Source organism: Cibotium barometz, chromosome 12 (genome assembly GCF_041138505.1).
Source record: "Cibotium barometz isolate CiBa-2024 chromosome 12, ASM4113850v1, whole genome shotgun sequence".
NCBI classification, from domain to species: Eukaryota; Viridiplantae; Streptophyta; class Polypodiopsida; order Cyatheales; family Cibotiaceae; genus Cibotium; species Cibotium barometz.
Window position 1 is genome coordinate 12,348,136 of NC_141057.1, and position 18,189 is coordinate 12,366,324.

The 18,189-nt window shown below is 45.4% G+C and overlaps 1 protein-coding gene across 2 annotated transcripts in view; it reads left to right on the plus strand.

Annotated features, from left to right (window-relative positions):
- LOC147633065 (ACT domain-containing protein ACR9-like) overlaps positions 1–18,189 on the plus strand; it is a 45,364-nt gene that overhangs the window by 7,678 nt on the left and 19,497 nt on the right. The window contains exon 6 of one of the 2 annotated variants that reach the window (XR_015267075.1): positions 14,117–14,237. The exons of the other annotated variant lie outside the window; for it this stretch is intronic. The gene's annotated coding sequence lies outside the window, so the exon portion shown is untranslated. The remainder of the gene's footprint in view (positions 1–14,116; positions 14,238–18,189) is intronic. 2 annotated transcript variants of the gene reach the window in all.

Consider the following 18,189-nt stretch of genomic DNA (forward strand, 5'->3'; position numbering starts at 1 on the left):
GGACCCATCATCAACTTTCTTAAGGGGGTGAGCTCGTGGTTGACTCGAGGAAAGTCATTGCTGAAAAATTCAGCAACATGTCAGACACAGAAGATGAATATTTTTATGATGAAGAGGAAGAGCAAGAGACCTCTCTTGAGAGAAATGAATCTGAGGATATTCTTGCAGGAGAACAGGCTGTAGATGATGCACAATATGAGGATGTAACACAGCCAGAAGATATGCCTAGTAAAGAGGAAGATGATGCTCAGTTTAAAAATCGTTTGGCAGGTGTAATGGATGTGTTTATGCAGCTCACTCAAAGTGAGAAGTTTGCTGAATTTATGAGATCCCGTTCTGAGCCGCCTGAAAAGAAGAAGAAGAAAGTGCGTTCTAAGAACCCACCTCAGGGCAATAGTGGTGCCTTCCCACAGGATCCTTCTTTTGGACAATTTCCGAACATGCAACATACTTTTGGTGCCAACTCACAGAGTTCCTTTTTCGGATAGCCATCTATTCCATAGTGGTCTATGCATCCAGGCTATTTTGGTGGTGGCTCTGTGTTCCAATCCATGACTGGGGGTTATCCTCAGGGAGGCATGGGTATTCCAGGCAATTTTGGAGCTAGTTTTCAGCTTGGTATGTGTTAGGCAAAATTTTGTAAAAGTGTTTCGGCCCTCGGGCCTGTGTACATATGGGATGCATGGCATGTAAAAAAGCTTTGCCCTGAATGCCCTGGCAGATGTACAGAGTGGATCGTTTTGTAGTAGGCTAGTACATGCATGTTTTTTTTGGAAGCAAGTGCTTGAGGGTTGAAGTTCTTCTCATTGTAGCTGTGCGTATGGCCTTGAGGAAGGTTGGTCTCCAATGTGTGGAAGGCTTGCGGAAGGTCTTTGAGGTTGGCAGTGTATGGGTAGTGGCCATATTTGGTAAATTATGATATAGCTGATCGAGGACCTGTGGCAGCTCTTGCGTTCGTTTTGGAAAGGTGCCAGCACCGCACATACTAGTGAAGCACGAGGGATCGCAGAGGGGCCCTCCTGGCATCGTGGACGTGAGCATGCAGGCCACCTTTCGAGACACTAACGTGGCCATCCTCCAGGCCTTTCGAGACACTAACGTGGCTAGCAAAAGTTGACTTTCAGGTCCTGGCCGCCCACTATTCTGATAGCAGCTTTGTCAAGCGCAAAAGAGACCTCGGTTTTCTTTTGGGTGGCCATGGCAGCTCATGTACGAAGTCGCCATAGTAGGGGGATCGGGCTGATGTTGATGACAACCGCCAGTTGGAGGTGTGCAGCCAGCCGGTAATAGCAGCAGTCGGGCTGTTAAGAGAGGCGGCCAGTGATTAGTGGTTGACAGCGGCATTCAGCAGCAGATAGGTGTCTGAACTGAGGCGCTGGAGATGATAGAAAGAGAGGCGGGTACTTTGTGTGTTGTTGCCGCCAGTTGTCTGTAGCGGGTGATGCCAGAGAGAGTTTTGGAGGTTTGTGTACTTGGTTGAGGTTGCTGCTAGTAGCGCAGCAGTGGTGTGTTGCTTTGTCAAGCCGCCCGCTGGAAGATGTATTGCTGCTGCTGGTAGCAAGCAGAGCTGTGAAGTTTTGCAGGGCGCTGCTTTTCTCTCTTTTTCGTGATCAGACTCTTGTGGTTAGAAGAGGGTCATTGTGCTGTTTTTTTTCTGGTGTGGGTGGTGTGGTGAATTGTGTGAGAAGTGTTCCAGCCAGTGTGCTGGTGGTGCCCCAGGCTCGTGGTATTTCCAAGGCTGTTGGATGGACAGCTATAGAGGTAGGTGATTCTGTGTCCGGAATTTCCGACAGTATGCAAGGGAATTTGTATGGTGGTATGCAATCCGGAATGCAAGGAAACATGTTTGGGGGCATGCAGCGTGGAATGCAAGGAAACATGTATGGGGGCATGCAGCCCGATATGCATAGTGGTATGTTTGGAAACATGGCTGGAATGTATGGAATGCCAGGTGTGGGAATTGGTAATGTTGACCCTATGATGTGCATGAATGCCGGGGGTAGCAATCTTGTGAAGCCACTTCCTTACGATAATCTAATGCCTTTGGGTAAGGCGAAGGATTATAAGGAAGGGGGAGCTGCTGTGAAATTTGACACATTCAGTGGGGCCAAAGATAAGCTAAAGGCACTTACCTTTTTACAGCATTTTGATGCTGCTTTTTCTGGTGGTAATTACACGGAGTCTGAAACCGGCCTCTGATAGAAAACCAGAGTGCGGTAGATTAACAATCACCCGTCCACTTGTAGTCTAGATGATAAAACAAAACAGATTGGAGCTAGAGTGCCCAAATCTGAAAACACAGCGACACCTGTTGGCCCCAAAGCTTGGCGCCCCTTGCGGTATTTCTTTATTCAATTATAATAAAATGAATGGCTGAGTACAACACAAAGATCAGCCAAGAGTTTACACCTGTATATCCAATCTGACGGCCCACAAATCCTTCTTAGCACAGAGGATCTATGCACACAGATCTGTGTCTCCAAATAACACACTGTGCCTCCCTCTGATCAGCCAAGATCACTAAGCAGGCCAGCCATGGGCATACATCTGGCATAACTCAAGTGCATGATACATCATCTCAGCTTAAACATACATGTGCTGTCCAAACTCTGTCTCAACCCTTGTCAATCTGCCATACCCCTCCTCTCACAAGGGGCCAGATAACTCATATCTGCAACAGACATCAAGCAGTAGAAAGAGAGATAGATGAACAGAAACGGAGCTTACCAAATTCAGCTCGTGAAACAGCACTGGAGGCAGCAACAGCACCAATCTGTACTTGCAGGCACTTGTATCCACAACCTTGCTTCACACATGTGCTTGTACTTGCCTGTACCCTCCTCCTGATGTTCACTCTCATGCTGTCCTTGAAAGTACAGATCTGAAAAACAGCATTGTACTTGATTGTACTTGACTGTACTTGCTTGTACTTGACGGTACTTGCTTGTACTTGACGGTACGGGCTATTTCTGCAGTGAACCTGAAGTAGCCGCCTGCTGGATTTGGTCACCTGCGCTGACTGCAACAGTGTTGCCCAGCTCTTGTACCTGCCCTAGAACTGGCCGTAAAGTGTACCTACAGAAGGTACAGAGCTGTACTTGCAGTCGTACAGCACTGTACAGCCTGTATTCAGCAGTTGCAGGTGCCTGTATCAGTCCCACAGCCCTGCGCTTCTCTGTCCTCAGCAGCACCTGCAGTCGTACAGGGTTGTACGGCTTCTGTACGGCCTGTTACAGCTCACAGCTTGCAGAAAACAGCAACTACAGCACAGATACAGCAGCCGCCTCAGTTTCCTTGTGCTTTTCCACGCTAGAGTGTCCCTTTTGCTCCACGACTCCCAAAAGGGAAGAGAGAGAGAGAGAAGAGAGAGAAACACTCCAAAAGTGGCCCTCTTTCCCAAAATAATCCCTAGGGCCCCAAACTTTAATAAGTTCCCTAGGGCCACTAAGGCCTAGGGGCAAACTTTAATAAACATTAAAGTTTAATGTTTCTAGTTCCCCCCTTCACACCTAGGGATGTCCACACATCTTAAACTCTGTCCGGGCACTCCCCATGTGAATCATAAAATATTCTGACTCTGCAACCACCATGCCCACACTTGTACTGTTCCATTTTCACAGGGCCATGACATACCCCCCTCTTGAAAAATGGCAAGCGTCCTCGATTGCATTCTGGTGATGCATCAAAATATCCAAAGTGAAATATACAATATGGCAAGATCAGCGTCCCAATCTCTCTAAGCCATACACATGTATCAACATTCACTGCAAACCAATGGCATAGTAATAGTCCAAGTTGTATACCACTGTGAACCATACATATCCACAAAAATCTCATGTGACTAGTACACATATATCATAGAAGTCCCATAAACAGATATACTGTCAGCCTCAGTACCTTCGGGTGAGAGAAAATCTGCACCAAGCGACCTCTAGATGTCATCTGAGCCTGTCTGTATCAAGGGAGTGGAGGTGCTACCCCCCTCTTGAGCATCAGGTAATGCTCCAGACCCATGCTCTGCTGAACCTGAATGAGCCACAATAAGAGTCGGCTCTAACTCAAAGGCATCGAGATAAAGCTGCAAAACCTGAGGTGAATCTGTTAAGTCACCTTCGTCCATCCACTTCGCATCCATCGGTGAATAGTTCTTGAACTTCACAAGATAGCGACGGGAAACTTTACCTCGTACCTTCCTTTCTTTATGTGCCAGTATCTGCTCTGGAATCAGAACCTCATCAAGTTCCTCAACTTCCGGCTGAGCCTCATCTAATACATCCTCAGGCACATCCCCACGGAAAGGTCTAAGAAGACTCACGTGAAAAGCATTGTGAATCCTCCAGTGATCTAGTAACTTCAAACGATAGGTTACCTCATCAATCTTTTCCAAAACCTGAAAAGGCCCATAATATCGCATACTCAACTTAGGGAATAAGCGCTCTTTACCCTTCATCTTCTTGAGTCTAGCCTTTTCAAAGCGCAAAAGAACCCAATCACCCAATGCAAACTGTAAATCACGTCTGTGACGGTCTGCGGCTTTCTTTTGCTTCGTCTGAGTTTTCTGGAGGGCCAACTTAACTCTCCGATAAGCTTCATCCAAGCTCTCCACATACTGATCAGCCTCAAAGATCTTATCTTTTGTATGCAAAATGGGTGGAACCTTCTTCCCTCCTTCTACAATCTCAAAAGGCGCCTTGCCTGTCGAGCTATGTACAGTGTTGTTATATGCAAACTCCACCAAAGGAAGATACTTTTCCCATTGTTGCTTGTGCTCTGACACATAACACTTGAGAAGATCCAATACTGTAGAGTTAGCCTCTTCTGACTGACCATCTGTCTGTGGATGAAATGACGATGAAAACTTGAGAGTTGTACCCATGTTGTCAAACAACCCTCTCCAAAACAAACTCGTCATCCGTGGATCACGGTCACTAATGATAGACGTAGGCAAGCCATGATACTTGAAGATGTTTGCCATGAACAACTTCACCATATGATCCACTTTAATTGTCTTCCGCACGGGAATGAAATGAGCCTGCTTACTGAACCTGCATATGATAGTCCAGATGCCATCATTTCCCGTTTGTGTCCGTGGAAGATCAAATACAAAATCCATGGCAATGCTCTCCCAAGGTCTATCCGGAATAGGTAAAGGCTGTAATAACCCTGGTGTCTTCTGACGGTTAAACTTTACCTTCTGACATACGATGCATTGCCTCACAAAGGCATCAATATCTCTTCTCAAGGTTGGCCAATAAAAGAAAGTCTCCACTGCTTTGACCGTGGCGTCAATACCTCTATGACCTGCATACGGTGGAGCATGACTTTCAATCATAACCTTGAGTCGCAATGGCCTGGTAACACACAGTCTGCCATGCATAAAAAAAAACCCATCTCTGAGAGTGTAATGCTCATGCCGCTGACCCTCAGACATCTGATCATACAACCTTTCAAAATCCTCATCATGGGCATACTGCTCTTTCATTTCATCAAGCTCATGATGATAAGCAAGTGAAACTGTAGAGACCTGTGGCTTGCGTGACAAAGCATCTGCCACTACATTCTTTTTGCCTTCCACATGCACAATCTGAAAGTGAAACATTGACAAAAAGTTTGCCCAACGCATATGCTTCTCTGAAAGCTTAGTCTGCGTGAGGAAATAACGCAAGGTTTGATGATCTGTCTGCACAGTGAAATCAGCCCCAAGCAAGTAGTGTTTCCATGTAGAAAGAGCGTGAATTACAGCCAACATCTCTTTCTCATACACCTGTAAATGCTTCTCAGCATCTTGCAAAACTCTACTCTCATAGGCTATCACATGTCCCTCTTGTATGAGTACTGCACCAATGCTACTTCCACATGCATCACACTGGACAACAAAAGCCTTTCGGAGGTCCGGTAACACCAATACTGGGTCCGAAGTAAGCTTTTCTTTGAGCTTTTTGAATGCTGTAATTTCCCGATCAGCCCATTTAAACGGAGTTGCTTTCTTCGTCAAAGCATGAAGAGGCGAAGCAATTTCAGCAAAGTGCCGTATGTAACGCCTGTAATAGGAACACAATCCTAGAAAGCTGCATACATCATGCACGGTCCTCAAAGCTGGCCAATTAAGTATTGCTTCCACCTTTGCTGGATCCATACGGACTCCATGACCAGACACAATATGCCCCAAGAAATGTATCTCCTGCAAGAAAAACTCACTCTTCTTGCCATTAACCACCAATCTATGGTTTCTGAGTTCTGCAAACACAATGGCCAAATGCCTTCTATGCTCTTCCTCAGTTCGTGAATGCACAATCATATCATCAAAGAATGTGCCCACAAACTCTCTATGAGGTCTGAAAATCCTGTCCATCATTCTGTTAAATGTGGCAGGCGCATTCGTCAAACCAAAGGGCATAACCAAGAACTCATACAACCCAAACGTGGTTCGGAATGCTGTCTTATGCACATCCTCGGGTCTAATGCGTATCTGATGATACCCGCTTTTCAAGTCTATACGACTGAAAACTGTGGAGCCCTGTAAGCGGTCCAAGATGTCATCGATCCTCGGTATGGGGAATCGATTCTTGATGGTATTCTTGTTCAACGCCCTGTAATCTATACACATGCGCCAAGAACCATCCTTCTTCTGCACTAAGAGCACAGGTGAGCAAAAGGGTGATGAGCTAGGCTGAATCAATCCCTTATTCAAAAGCTCCTGCACCTGACTCATAATCTCTTCCTGTTGGGCTGCACTAACACGGTACGGCAGTCTATTCGGTGGAGTATTACCAGGAATCAGATCTATGGCATGATCTTCTGGCCTCTCAGGAGGTAATTCTCCTGGCAATGACTCGGAAAAACAGTCTTGAAACCCACTTAAGAAATCAGTCCTGTCCTTATCTAACATAGACAAATTAGACTTAGACTCATCATCCTGTGCATCCTTTACATAAATCAAGTACGCGGAAAGATGCTTTTTCATTACTGATGAAATCGCCGAAGCGGATACAATAGGAACAGATTCCCCTTTGAGTTCTACATCCAATACATGCTCTTTCCCTCTATGAGTCAGAGTAATTTTCCTATTGTAAGTATCCACCACCGCATGTACCCTGTGGCACCATGGCATCCCCAACAAAACATCACAGCCATCCAAAGGCATGATGAAGAACTCTTCGCTATCCACATAACCCTGTAAATGAAGCCGAAGCTTCCCAATAATAGGAGTAACGGGTTCTGCATACCCTGGACAAGCCATATTAGCCTCATGTAACGGCCCCATCTCCTCTGCGCGAATCCCCAATCGGCCAGCCAAATCTGGTGAAATGAAGTTGGCTCTAGCACCTGTGTCAAAGAAGATCAAAGCATTCTGATCTCTCACTTTGCCCCATGCCCTGCACAACTCTGTAGCTTCACCACCTAGCTGCTCCCCCACAAGATCAGGAACTAAGCCTGCAGAAGGCTTTGGTTTCTTTGGCTTGGGCTCTCCTTTATTGTCAGGGTTCTTTTGGGACTTTCTTTTGGGACAATTGAATGACATATACCCCTCTTCATTACAGTAAAAACACTTTTGAGCAAGCCTGTCTTTCCTCAGAAGTCCTCTTGGGCATTGGCAACTTCTTATACTTTGTCTCTGAAGACCCTTTAGCATCACGAGAAGCATGCCCAAATTTTTCAGCTTTCTTGCTCAATTTCTTACTGCCTTTAAACCCAGATGAACCACCTGTGAGTAACGCATTGGCTGTCATAGCATTTTCAATCATCTGTGACATGTTCGTTACTCTTGTCTTTATACAATAATCTCGTACCTCCTTGGGCAGCCCACAACAATACTTCTCTACCTGCTCAGATAATGGCACGGCACGATAAGAAGTCACTGGGAGTAAAGCTTCCCAAAACTTCTTGTTATAATCCTCCAAACTATCACACTTTGAAGCATCCAGCTTGTGCCATGCGGTCATAACATCCACCTCAAATGTAGATGTGAGCCATACGGAAGAGAAAACCTGTTTGAATTGGACCCATGTGGTGCGTGCTATGCCCTGCAAAAGAAGAGTAGACCACCACTGCAAAGCATTGCCCTTGAGAAAAGTGGCAGCTTTCCTCACCTTAGAGGACTCTGTGTAATTCCCACCAGAAAAAGCAGCATCAGACTGCTGTAAAAAGGTAAGTGCTTTCAATTTATCCTTGGCCCCACTGAATGTGTCAAACTTCACTGCAGCTCCCCCTTCCTTGTAATCCTTCGCCTTTCCCATAGGCGTTAGATTATCATATGGAAGTGGTTTCGTAAGATTGCTGCCCCCAACATTCATACCCATCATTGGGTCAACATTTCCCATTCCCACACCAGGCATACCATACATTCCAGCCATGTTTCCATACATTCCATTAGGCATACCTGGCTGCATACCACCAAACATATTGCCTTGCATCCCAGGTTGCATGCCTCCAAACATATTTCCTTGCATACCGGACTGCATACCACCATACATATTCCCTTGCATGCCAGGCTGAAAATTGGCTCCAAAAGGCCCATACATACCCATGCCTCCCTGAGGGTAACCCCCAGTCATAGATTGGAACACCGAGCCACCACCAAAATAACCTGGATGCATGTTCTGCTGAGGAATAGGTGGCTGTCCATAGAAGGAACTCTGAGAGTTTGCTCCATAAGCATGCTGCATATTTGGAAACTGGCCAAAAGATGGTTCCTGTGGGATGGCACCACTATGACCCTGAGGAAGATTCTTCGAACGAACCTCCTCCTCCTTTTTCTGGGGCTCTGTGCGAGATCTCATAAATTCAGCAAATCTCTCGCTCTGTGTGAGCTGCATAAAAGTATCCATAACACTAGCCAAGCGATCTTTGAACCGAGCATCATCATCCTCTTTACCATGCACATCTTCTGGCTGTGTTACATCCTCATAAGGCTCAACATCTGCAGCCTGTTCTCTTGCAAAAATATCCTCAGATACATCTCTCTCAGGAGAAGTCTCTTGCTCTTCTTCTTCATGATAGAAGTACTCATCCTCTGTATCAGACATGTTTGCTGAATTTTCAGCGATGGCTTTCTTCGAAGCAACCATGAGCTCACCCCCTTCAGAAAGTTGATGATTGGTCCCGGCAACGGAACCTTGAAACCGGCCTCTGATAGAAAACCAGAGTGCGGTAGATTAGCAATCACCCGTCCACTTGTAGTCTAGATGATAAAACAAAACAGATTGGAGCTAGAGTGCCCAAATCTGAAAACACAGCGACACCTGTTGGCCCCAAAGCTTAGCGCCCCTTGCGGTATTTCTTTATTCAATTATAATAAAATGAATGGTTCAGTAAGCAAGCTCATTTCATTCCCGTGCGTAAGACGATCAAAGTTGATCATATGGTGAAGTTGTTCATGGTGAACATCTTCAAGTATCATGGCTTGCCTTCATCTATCATTAGTGACAGTGATCCACGGATGATGAGTTTATTCTGGAGAGGGTTGTTTGACAACATGGGTACAACTCTCAAGTTTTCATCTTCATCCACAAACAGATGGTCAATCGGAAGAGGCTAATTCTACAGTGTTAGATCTTCTTAAATGTTATGTGTCAGAGCACAAGCAACAATGGGAAAAGTATCTTCCTTTGGTGGAGTTTGCTTATAACAACATTGTCCATACCTCGACGGGCAAGACGCCTTTTGAGATTGTGGAAGGACCACCCATTTTGCACACAAAGGATAAGATCCTTGAGGCTGATCAGTATGTGGAGAATATGGATGAAGCTTATCGGAGAGTTAAGTTGGCACTCCAGAAAACTCAGCAAAAGCAAAAGAAAGCAGCAAATTGTCACAGACGTGCATTAGAGTTTGCATTGGGTGATTGGGTTCTTTTTGCGATTTGAAAAAGCTAGGCTCAAAAAGATGAAGGGTAAAGAGCGCTTATTCCCTAAGTTGAGCATGCGCTATTATGGACCTTTCCAGGTATTGGAAAAGATTGGTGAGGTGGCCTATCGCTTGAAGCTACCAGATCACTGGAAGATTCACAATGCATTTCATGTGAGTCTACTTAGACCTTTCCGTGGGGATGTGCCTGAGGATGTATCAGATGAGGCTCAGCCGGAAGTTGAGGAACTTGATGAGGTTCTTATTCCAGAGCAGATACTGGCACATAAGGAAAGAAAGGTACGAGGTAAAGTTTCCCGTCGCTATCTTGTGAAGTTCAAGAACTATTCATCGATGGATGCGAAGTGGATGGAGGAAGGTGACTTTAACAGATTCACCTGAGGTTTTGCAGCTTTATCTCGATGCCTTTGAGTTGGAGCCGACTCTTGTTACGGCTCATTCAGGTTTAGCAGAGCATGGGCCTGGAGCATTGCCTGATGCTCAAGAGGGGGGTAGCACCTCCACTCCCTTGATATAGACAGGCTCAGATGACATCTAGAGGTCGCTTGGTACAGCTTTTGTCTCACCCGAAGGTACTGATGGCTGACAGTACATTTGTTTATGGGACTTCTATGATATATGTGTACTAGTCACATTGGATGTTGTGGTTATGTATGGTTCACAGTGGTATACAACTTGGGCTACTACTACACCATTGGTTTGTAGTGAATGTTGTTACATATGCATGGCTTATAGAGATTGGGATGCTGATCTTGCCATATAGTACATTTCACTTTGGATATTTTGCTGTATCACCAGATTGCAATCGAGGACGCTTGCCATTTTTCAAGAGGGGGCTATGTCATGACCGTGTGAAAGTGGAACAGCACAAGTGTGGGCATGGTGGTTGGTGAGCAAGATAAATCTTTAATGATTCACATTTGGGTTCTTGGACAAATAGAAATATAGTGGACATCCTCAAGTGTGAAGGGGGACCAAGGACATTAATATTCTTAATGTTTCAACATTGGGTGACCCCTAAGCATAAGTGACCCTTAGTAAGTTTGATAAACTTGAGAAAGGGGCCACTAGGATATTTTTGGGAAAAAGGGGCAACTCCACTTTGGGAGGTACACGCCTCTCTCTTCTCTCTCTCTCTCTTGCTTTTGGAGGGGTCGTGCAAGCTACCTGCGTGGAGGAGAAGAGAAAAAGAGTTGACTGGCTGCATAGAGTGTGGCTGCTGGATTTGCTGCGTGAAGAGCAGGCCGTACAGAATACAGGCCATACAGAACCTGGCCGTACAGACCAGGTGGTTGCAGGCCGTACAACGTTGGTGGTTGCTGCCCGTACAGAGCAGGCGACAACAGGTACAGTGGTACGGGTGTTGCAGGGTCAGGCGAATACTGTGCAGGTTGGCTGCAGCTCGTACAGCGGAGGTGGTTGCAGACCGTACAGAGCAGGCGGCTGCAGGCCTATTGGCTGCTGGTTTAGGCGGCGCTGGCAGGGTACGGATAGCAAGTACAGCTCCGTACTGTTGGTACAGGCGGCGGCTGTTGTACGACAGTTGACACAGGCGGCGGCTGCAGGCGCAGGACTGTACGAATTGGTACAGTCGGGTATTGCAGACCTGTACGGACAGGTACAGGCGAGTACAGTCCTGTTCAGTCCCGAACAGTTGCAGGCGGCGCATCATCAGGCACAGTCGGTGCATCAGTCAGGTGGCTGCAGGGAGAAAAGTACAGACAGTCTGTTGCAAGTATAGATTGGTACGGATAGTCCCTCTGGTGCAGAACCACGCATTGAAATTGGTAAGCTCTGAACTTATCAATCTTTCTTTCTTTCCACTGGCTTATGTCTGCTGTGCAGAGTTGTTTCATCTGGCCCCTTGTGAGAGAAGGGGTATGGCAGTTTGAAGGGTGGAAACAGAGATTGGACAGTGGATGTGTATTTGAACTGAGTTTGAAACCATGTTCATGGAACAGCCAGATGTGTGCTCAAGGCTGCCCTGTTGAATTGTCTTGGTTGATTAGAGGGAAGCACAGTGTGTTGCTTTTGTGGGACACAGATCTGTGTGTGAATCCTCTGTGCTAAGAGGTCTTGAGGGCTACCAGATTGGACACGCAGTTTTACTCTCCTGGACTGGCTTTGTTGTACTCAGTTATACATTTCATTGAATTTGAATAAAGGAATACCGAAAGGGGCACCAAGCTTTGGGGCCAGCAGGTGTTGATTTCCTTTCAGTTCTGGAGCATTCTAGCTCCTGTTAAATTTGTTATTTATCTGGACTACAATTGGATAGGTGACTGCTAGTCTACCGCACTTTGGTTTCTACCAGAGGCCGGTTTCACGCAGAGTCCCTTTCTATCAGATTCACTGGATAGTTCTTGTTGCCCTTTACTGGCTTGACGTCGGGGTACCACTAGGTTACCAAGTTCTTCCTCCATGCCTCGTGAGGAACGAACTTGGTCATTGAAGCTTTTGAAGCCTCCTTAGTTCAATGGGAAGATGAATGGGGAAGTCATCACTAACAACTGGACCCATGAGATGGTTGCTGCCATATTGGCGGCAACATGTGGTTCATATATTTTCATCTCCATTTGGTGCATATGACTTTGATAGGTGCCACCCTCTTGTGATGGGAAGACCGCCTTAGGAACCATTCTCTATAACCTGCAACTTGTTGGGATGATTGTTGTAAGGGGTCTTGAAGCAATTTATTTGTGGACTATTTACCCTGAGCTAAAGCAGCAATGGGAGTGCTTTGCCCAGAAGCAGAGTGAGTAGGTAACGGACTACCTGGCACGTTTCTGGAAGCTTCTGCTCATGCTTCCAAGGACCATCCGACGGTCGCAGCAAGTTGAGCGCTTTGTGGATGGTTTGAAACTGTCCTTGCACGAGATGTTTGTGCACATCAGCCCCGTGATCTTTCGGATGTAGTTCATCTCGCTATGATCCTTGAGATTCGGGAGAGTTCCAAGTCTGGAACTCTATAGAAAGTCGAGCAACAAAAGGGCAAGCTATGGAGAATAGGAACAGTTCTAGTGGGAGAGAGTCGCTGGCACGACTCTTTGGAGTTTTGAACCAAGCGATTGGCTGGTCAATGTTTCAACTGTTGCTCCACTGAGCACATCAAGAAGGATTGTCCACCCTTTTATGGCCCTTGGTTGTGGGATGGCCACCCATATTTTTTCCCTTTTTTCTTGGTATTTTTTCGAGGTCAGGTGATGTTGCTCCATTAGCTAGCCCCTTTTACCTATTTGGGCTGTCCTCTCTCATTCCATATCATTCATAGTTGAGTTGTGTGGTTCATGTGTTGACATTCATAGTTAAGTCAGCATTTAGCATAAGTAGCATAAGTAGCATCAGCAGTAGGAGCACCTCATCATCATCATCAGCATCTTGAGCTCCTCCCAGGTTTCTAATCCCCCCAGTAAGTTTCCATATTTCTTGAGCAAGGCCATGGAGATGGAGTTGGACCGTCAGCTCCACGAATTGCTGCAATCTTGTTTCATACGCTCTAGTATGTCTCCATTCGCAGCCCCGATTCTCTTTGTGAAAAAGAAGGATGAATCCTCTTGGCTATTGTCACTCAACAAGCTGACGGGGTAAAGAGCAAGTTCCCTATGCCTTGGATTGATTACTTCTTAGAGAGGCTGAATGGAGTGAAGGCATTTTCAAAGATTGACCTCAAAAGTGGGTCCCATCAGGTACGAATTGTGGATGGGGTGAGCGGACCCACTACGAGTTCATGGTCATGCCCTTTGGTGTCATGTGCACAGTGTGTATCTATCGTGTGCTACACGCACACAAGACTAGCTTCGAGGTTTGGGGAAGCTTGGAGCTAGGCATGCTGATTGGCGAGCTGAGTTAGGGATAGACTAATGGGCGGGCACCCTAGTATGGACGGGCGGGCGCCCAAGTGTGGATGCCCGATGATCGGCCAAGAGCCTATAAAGGAGTGGCCAAGGTTAGTCGTTAGTTCATAGAGTCTCGCGTGTCTTTGTGAGAGCTCTATGGTCAGGAGCCTGGATCTAGTGCAGACATGCACCTGCTTCATGCAGCTAAGGCCGACAGTAGTCTCGAGGCCGCGAGGGTAGCTTCGTGGCGGTATGGGACGTCACGAGGTTGAGATTGGTCGGTACGTCCATCTAGTTAGCTCAGCTCGTGGCTCGATGGGGACAGCCAAGACTTGTGGGCTTGCCTACGGTTGTCAAGGTTGGGAGGTGCGTCAGGCCTGCACCCCCTTCACATTTGTTTGGTTTGTTTGCAGGTTTCGCGTCTTGTACCAGGAGCGTTCTAAGAGGCGATCCTATGGGGATTTGACAGTGGTATCAGAGCAAGCCTCGTGAACGAGCAAGTCGGTAGGTAGAGAAGATGAGGTCTAATAAAAGGTATGAGTTCATGAAGATTGTTGTTTTTTCTGTTTATACTATTGTTTTTCAAATTCAGCATGTTGCTTTTGCATCATAGGAACCCGTGATGAAGGTTGTGATCTTGTATGGATTGTTTGCTTTGCAAGAAGGGCTTAGGTGTTTTCAACTGTGTAAACAGTTTGAGGAGAGAGAGAAGTAGAAAGCCAGTCGGCTGTTTTTGTAAGAAATGAAATGATATATTAACGTCTCTAAGAGGCCATAATGGCCTATGAGACCAAAACTGAGAGTACATCTGAAGTTGGTGTCTCATCAAAGAGAACAAGACTAAAAAGTACAATATAAACTGATTGTCCTACAGTTATAAGAACAGAACTGCAAGACTCCGAGATGATACTGAGTAGAAAATACTGGAAAATGTAGATCCATGTATGCTGATCAATTGAAGTGTTGCCCTCTCCTTAGATTAAGAGAGAGAGAGAGAGAGAGAAGTGGCACTTGAGTGGCTGCACAGTCCACGTAAGCGAAGCAGGCAGGCATGTGTACGCATGCAGGCGAGTGTACTTGCGCACGTGGGCTAGTATGCGTAGGTAGCAGCAGTCAGCCAGGTGTATGTGCAGGCAGGCGCTGGTGCGCAGAATATACGCAGGCACGTAGGTGCGCAGGCGGCAACTTCAGTCACACCTTCGCAGTGGGGGACCCGTACACAGGCTAGTCGCAGGCAGCGTTGGCAAGCGGACGCAAGGTGGCATGAAGGTGCTGCAGAAAAACGCGAAAAACATGTTGCCGGGTGGAGGTATTTTTAGCTTTTGTTTTTAAAAAAAAATCCACCACGCTACTTTTGGCGTTTCAATCTGCACTCAAGGGTTTTAATAAACCCACACCGTAGTAGGGGGGTTATAAAAAAAAACCCATGCTTTGCTTCATAAGTGTTAAAAAAAAAGAAAAAAGAAAACAAAATATACATATATATTACAAAAAAAAAAAAACACAAAAGCAAAAGCTAAGTTAGCTTTTGGGGAACCCTATATATTCCCCTTAAGCGGGCTTCTTGCCACACATCTCTCCAGCTCTCTAGCTCTCTAGCACTCTTATTTGTGCAAGATCAAACTTTTCTCTCCTCTTGCCCTCTTCAAGATGTCGACCCAAGAATCCGAGTTGGAGCCCATTCCCGAACGTGAAGACTCGCCGGCTACGGAAGCCACCGATGGCGATATTTTCGACGATTTTGTTTCAAAATCAGATTTCCAAGAGTTTAAAGTTGTTCTCGAAGCTTCTTCCTAGGAACGTCAAGCACAAATCGCCGCGCAGATGCAGACTTTATAGAACTCCATCTCTTTGATGACCACTACCCTATCTACTCTTTCGAGTATGGATACTTTGGCATCTGCTTTAGGCCCCAATATTACTCCGGAACAGTTTCAGGGCGAGCAAAAGCAGCGAACCAAGGAGATAGTGGACACTTGGCTACATAAGTGACAGGTCCATTTTCAGTTTTATCCATATGACGATGGCAAAAAGATCCAATTAGCAGGTTTCCTCTCAAGCAAAGCTTTGCTTTGGTGGAAAGAACTCAACCCTAAACCATCGACTTGGGCACAATTCGAAGAAGTCTTCAAGAAAGAATTCCTCAAGAAAGAGGATGACTATGATATTGTTGCCCGGTTTGTTACTTTGACCGTGACCTCGTAGAACCTCAGTTATAAGGTCTATCTCCAGAAATTTAGTGACTTGCAGATGAAAGCTACGAAGATGGATTCCACCACTCTTTTGGGTTTCTTCGTAGTCGGTTTACCTAACTCGTACCATTTATAGGTTAAAAACAACAAATGCAAAACTTTGGATGAGGCCATTCATTCCGCTCGTATCTATGATGATACAATGGTCTCTTCCAAGTCTAAACCCATGACCGAGCAGGGGAACAAGCACAAAAGGAAGTTCTCCGCATCGATGGCTAGCACGACAGAAGGAAAGTCTTCGGACCAACCTTCGAAGAATTATACTTCGATCCCAGCACAGAAAAAACGTCTTCTTAAGGCTTTGAAGCTCAAGAAGGAGGGATGTTGCTTCATCTGCGAAGAAAAAGAATATATGCGTAATGAGTGCCCGAAGCAAAAGGGTGCAAAGACCAACGCAAGACCCAAGCCAAAGGCAGCTAACCAGTTGTCTTTGACAAGTACGTCAGTTACTGTACTTTCTCGCCCTAGTTCATGTTCTGATTGTCTGTTTAACTCTAAAGTTTTTGGCTTGCACGATCTTCTCCGAGTTTATGGAGAAGTGAATGGCCATAGAATCCACATTCTTCTAGACCCTGACAGCTCACACAATTTTGTTAATTATGCGGGTCGGCAAGTATGAGATCGAAAGGTGGAGACGCTACTGATCCGGATTCAGGACTACGAAGATACTCTGGAATGCTATATTATGCATCTAGAGCATGTAGACTTGTTATTAGGGATTGAGTGGTTTAAGACTCTTCAAGTCCAGATAGATTGGTCTAGTCATACTTTTTCTTTTGAACATAGGAGCACCCAGTATAGTATCTTAGGTGATTGTATACATCCCTCTCAGGGACCTCTTGTAAATACAGTTGATTTTGGAAATATAATGGATTCTTCCTTGTATACTGCTTTCCATTGTGTCTTGATTCCACTTTCTTCATTTCTCATACCTACTATGGATGTCAATGAATTAAGTGTGTTTGAAAGCAAAGAATTAAAGAAGATACTTGATTTGTTTCAAGATGTATTTCGTAAGGAACTGCCATCAGGCTTACCACCTGAAAGGGCAGTAGATCATCGTATTAACCAGTCCCTGGTTCTCACCCTGTTAGTATTCCATCTTACAGGATGAGCTGAGGAAGATGAGCCGAGGAAGATGAGTTGGCCAAACAACTTGAAGATTATTTGAGGATGGGTGAGATCCGTCCAAGTAAATCACCTTGGGGTGCACCTGTGTTGCTTAGGAGAAAGAAGGACAACACCTGGAGAATGTGTATAGATTACAAGAGATTGAACAAGCTGACAATTAAGAACCGTTATCCTCTCTCTAGATCAGATGACCTGATTGACCGGTTAGTGGGAGTGAAATATTTCACGAAGATAGATTTACGTAGTACTGGCTATCACCAGATACGTATTCATGAAAGGCATGTCGAAAGAACCGCCGTTCGGACTAGGTATGGCCATTACGAGTTTCTCGTATTACCTTTTGGGTTAATCAATGCTCCAGCCACTTGATGAACGATCTTTTTCGTGAACATTTGGAAAAATATGTGGCTGTGTTCTTGGATGATATTTTGATATATAGTCATACTCTTGTGAATCACGTTAGACACCTCACGATTGTCTTAACTATTTTAAGACAGAATTGACTGTATGCTAAATTAAGTAAATGTGAGTTTTTCATGATAGACATCATTTACTTGGGACACAAGATCACTAGAGATGGATTAAACAATGACTATGACTGAGTTCAGAAGGTTCTGGCCTGGCCTATACCGTAGATAGTGAAACAACTTCGTTCTTTTCTCGGTTTTGTTGTTTTTCTTTGGAAATCTGTGCAAGAGTACTCTCAGCTCACACTATTGATGACCGACTTGTTGAAAGGTCGTGAACATAAGCCGAATCAGTCTATCACTTGGAATAACGATCTGGATATGGCCTTCAGACTTTTGAAAGATAAAGTCAAGGAAGCACCTATCTTAGCATTACCCGATCCTAGTCGGCCTTATGTTCTTGAAACCGATGCTAGTGACTATGTAATCAGGGCTGCTCTATTTCAAGATGGTAAACCTGTTGCTTTCGAAAGTAAAAAGCTAGACGACACTTAATTTTGTTGGTCAACCCTTGAGAAGGAGCTTTATGCTGTGATTCACGCTCTCCAGGTTTGGAGATATTATTTATATGGCTCCAAGTTTGTGGTATTGACTGATCATGTGGTATTGACTGATCATCAGTCAATCAAGTATGTA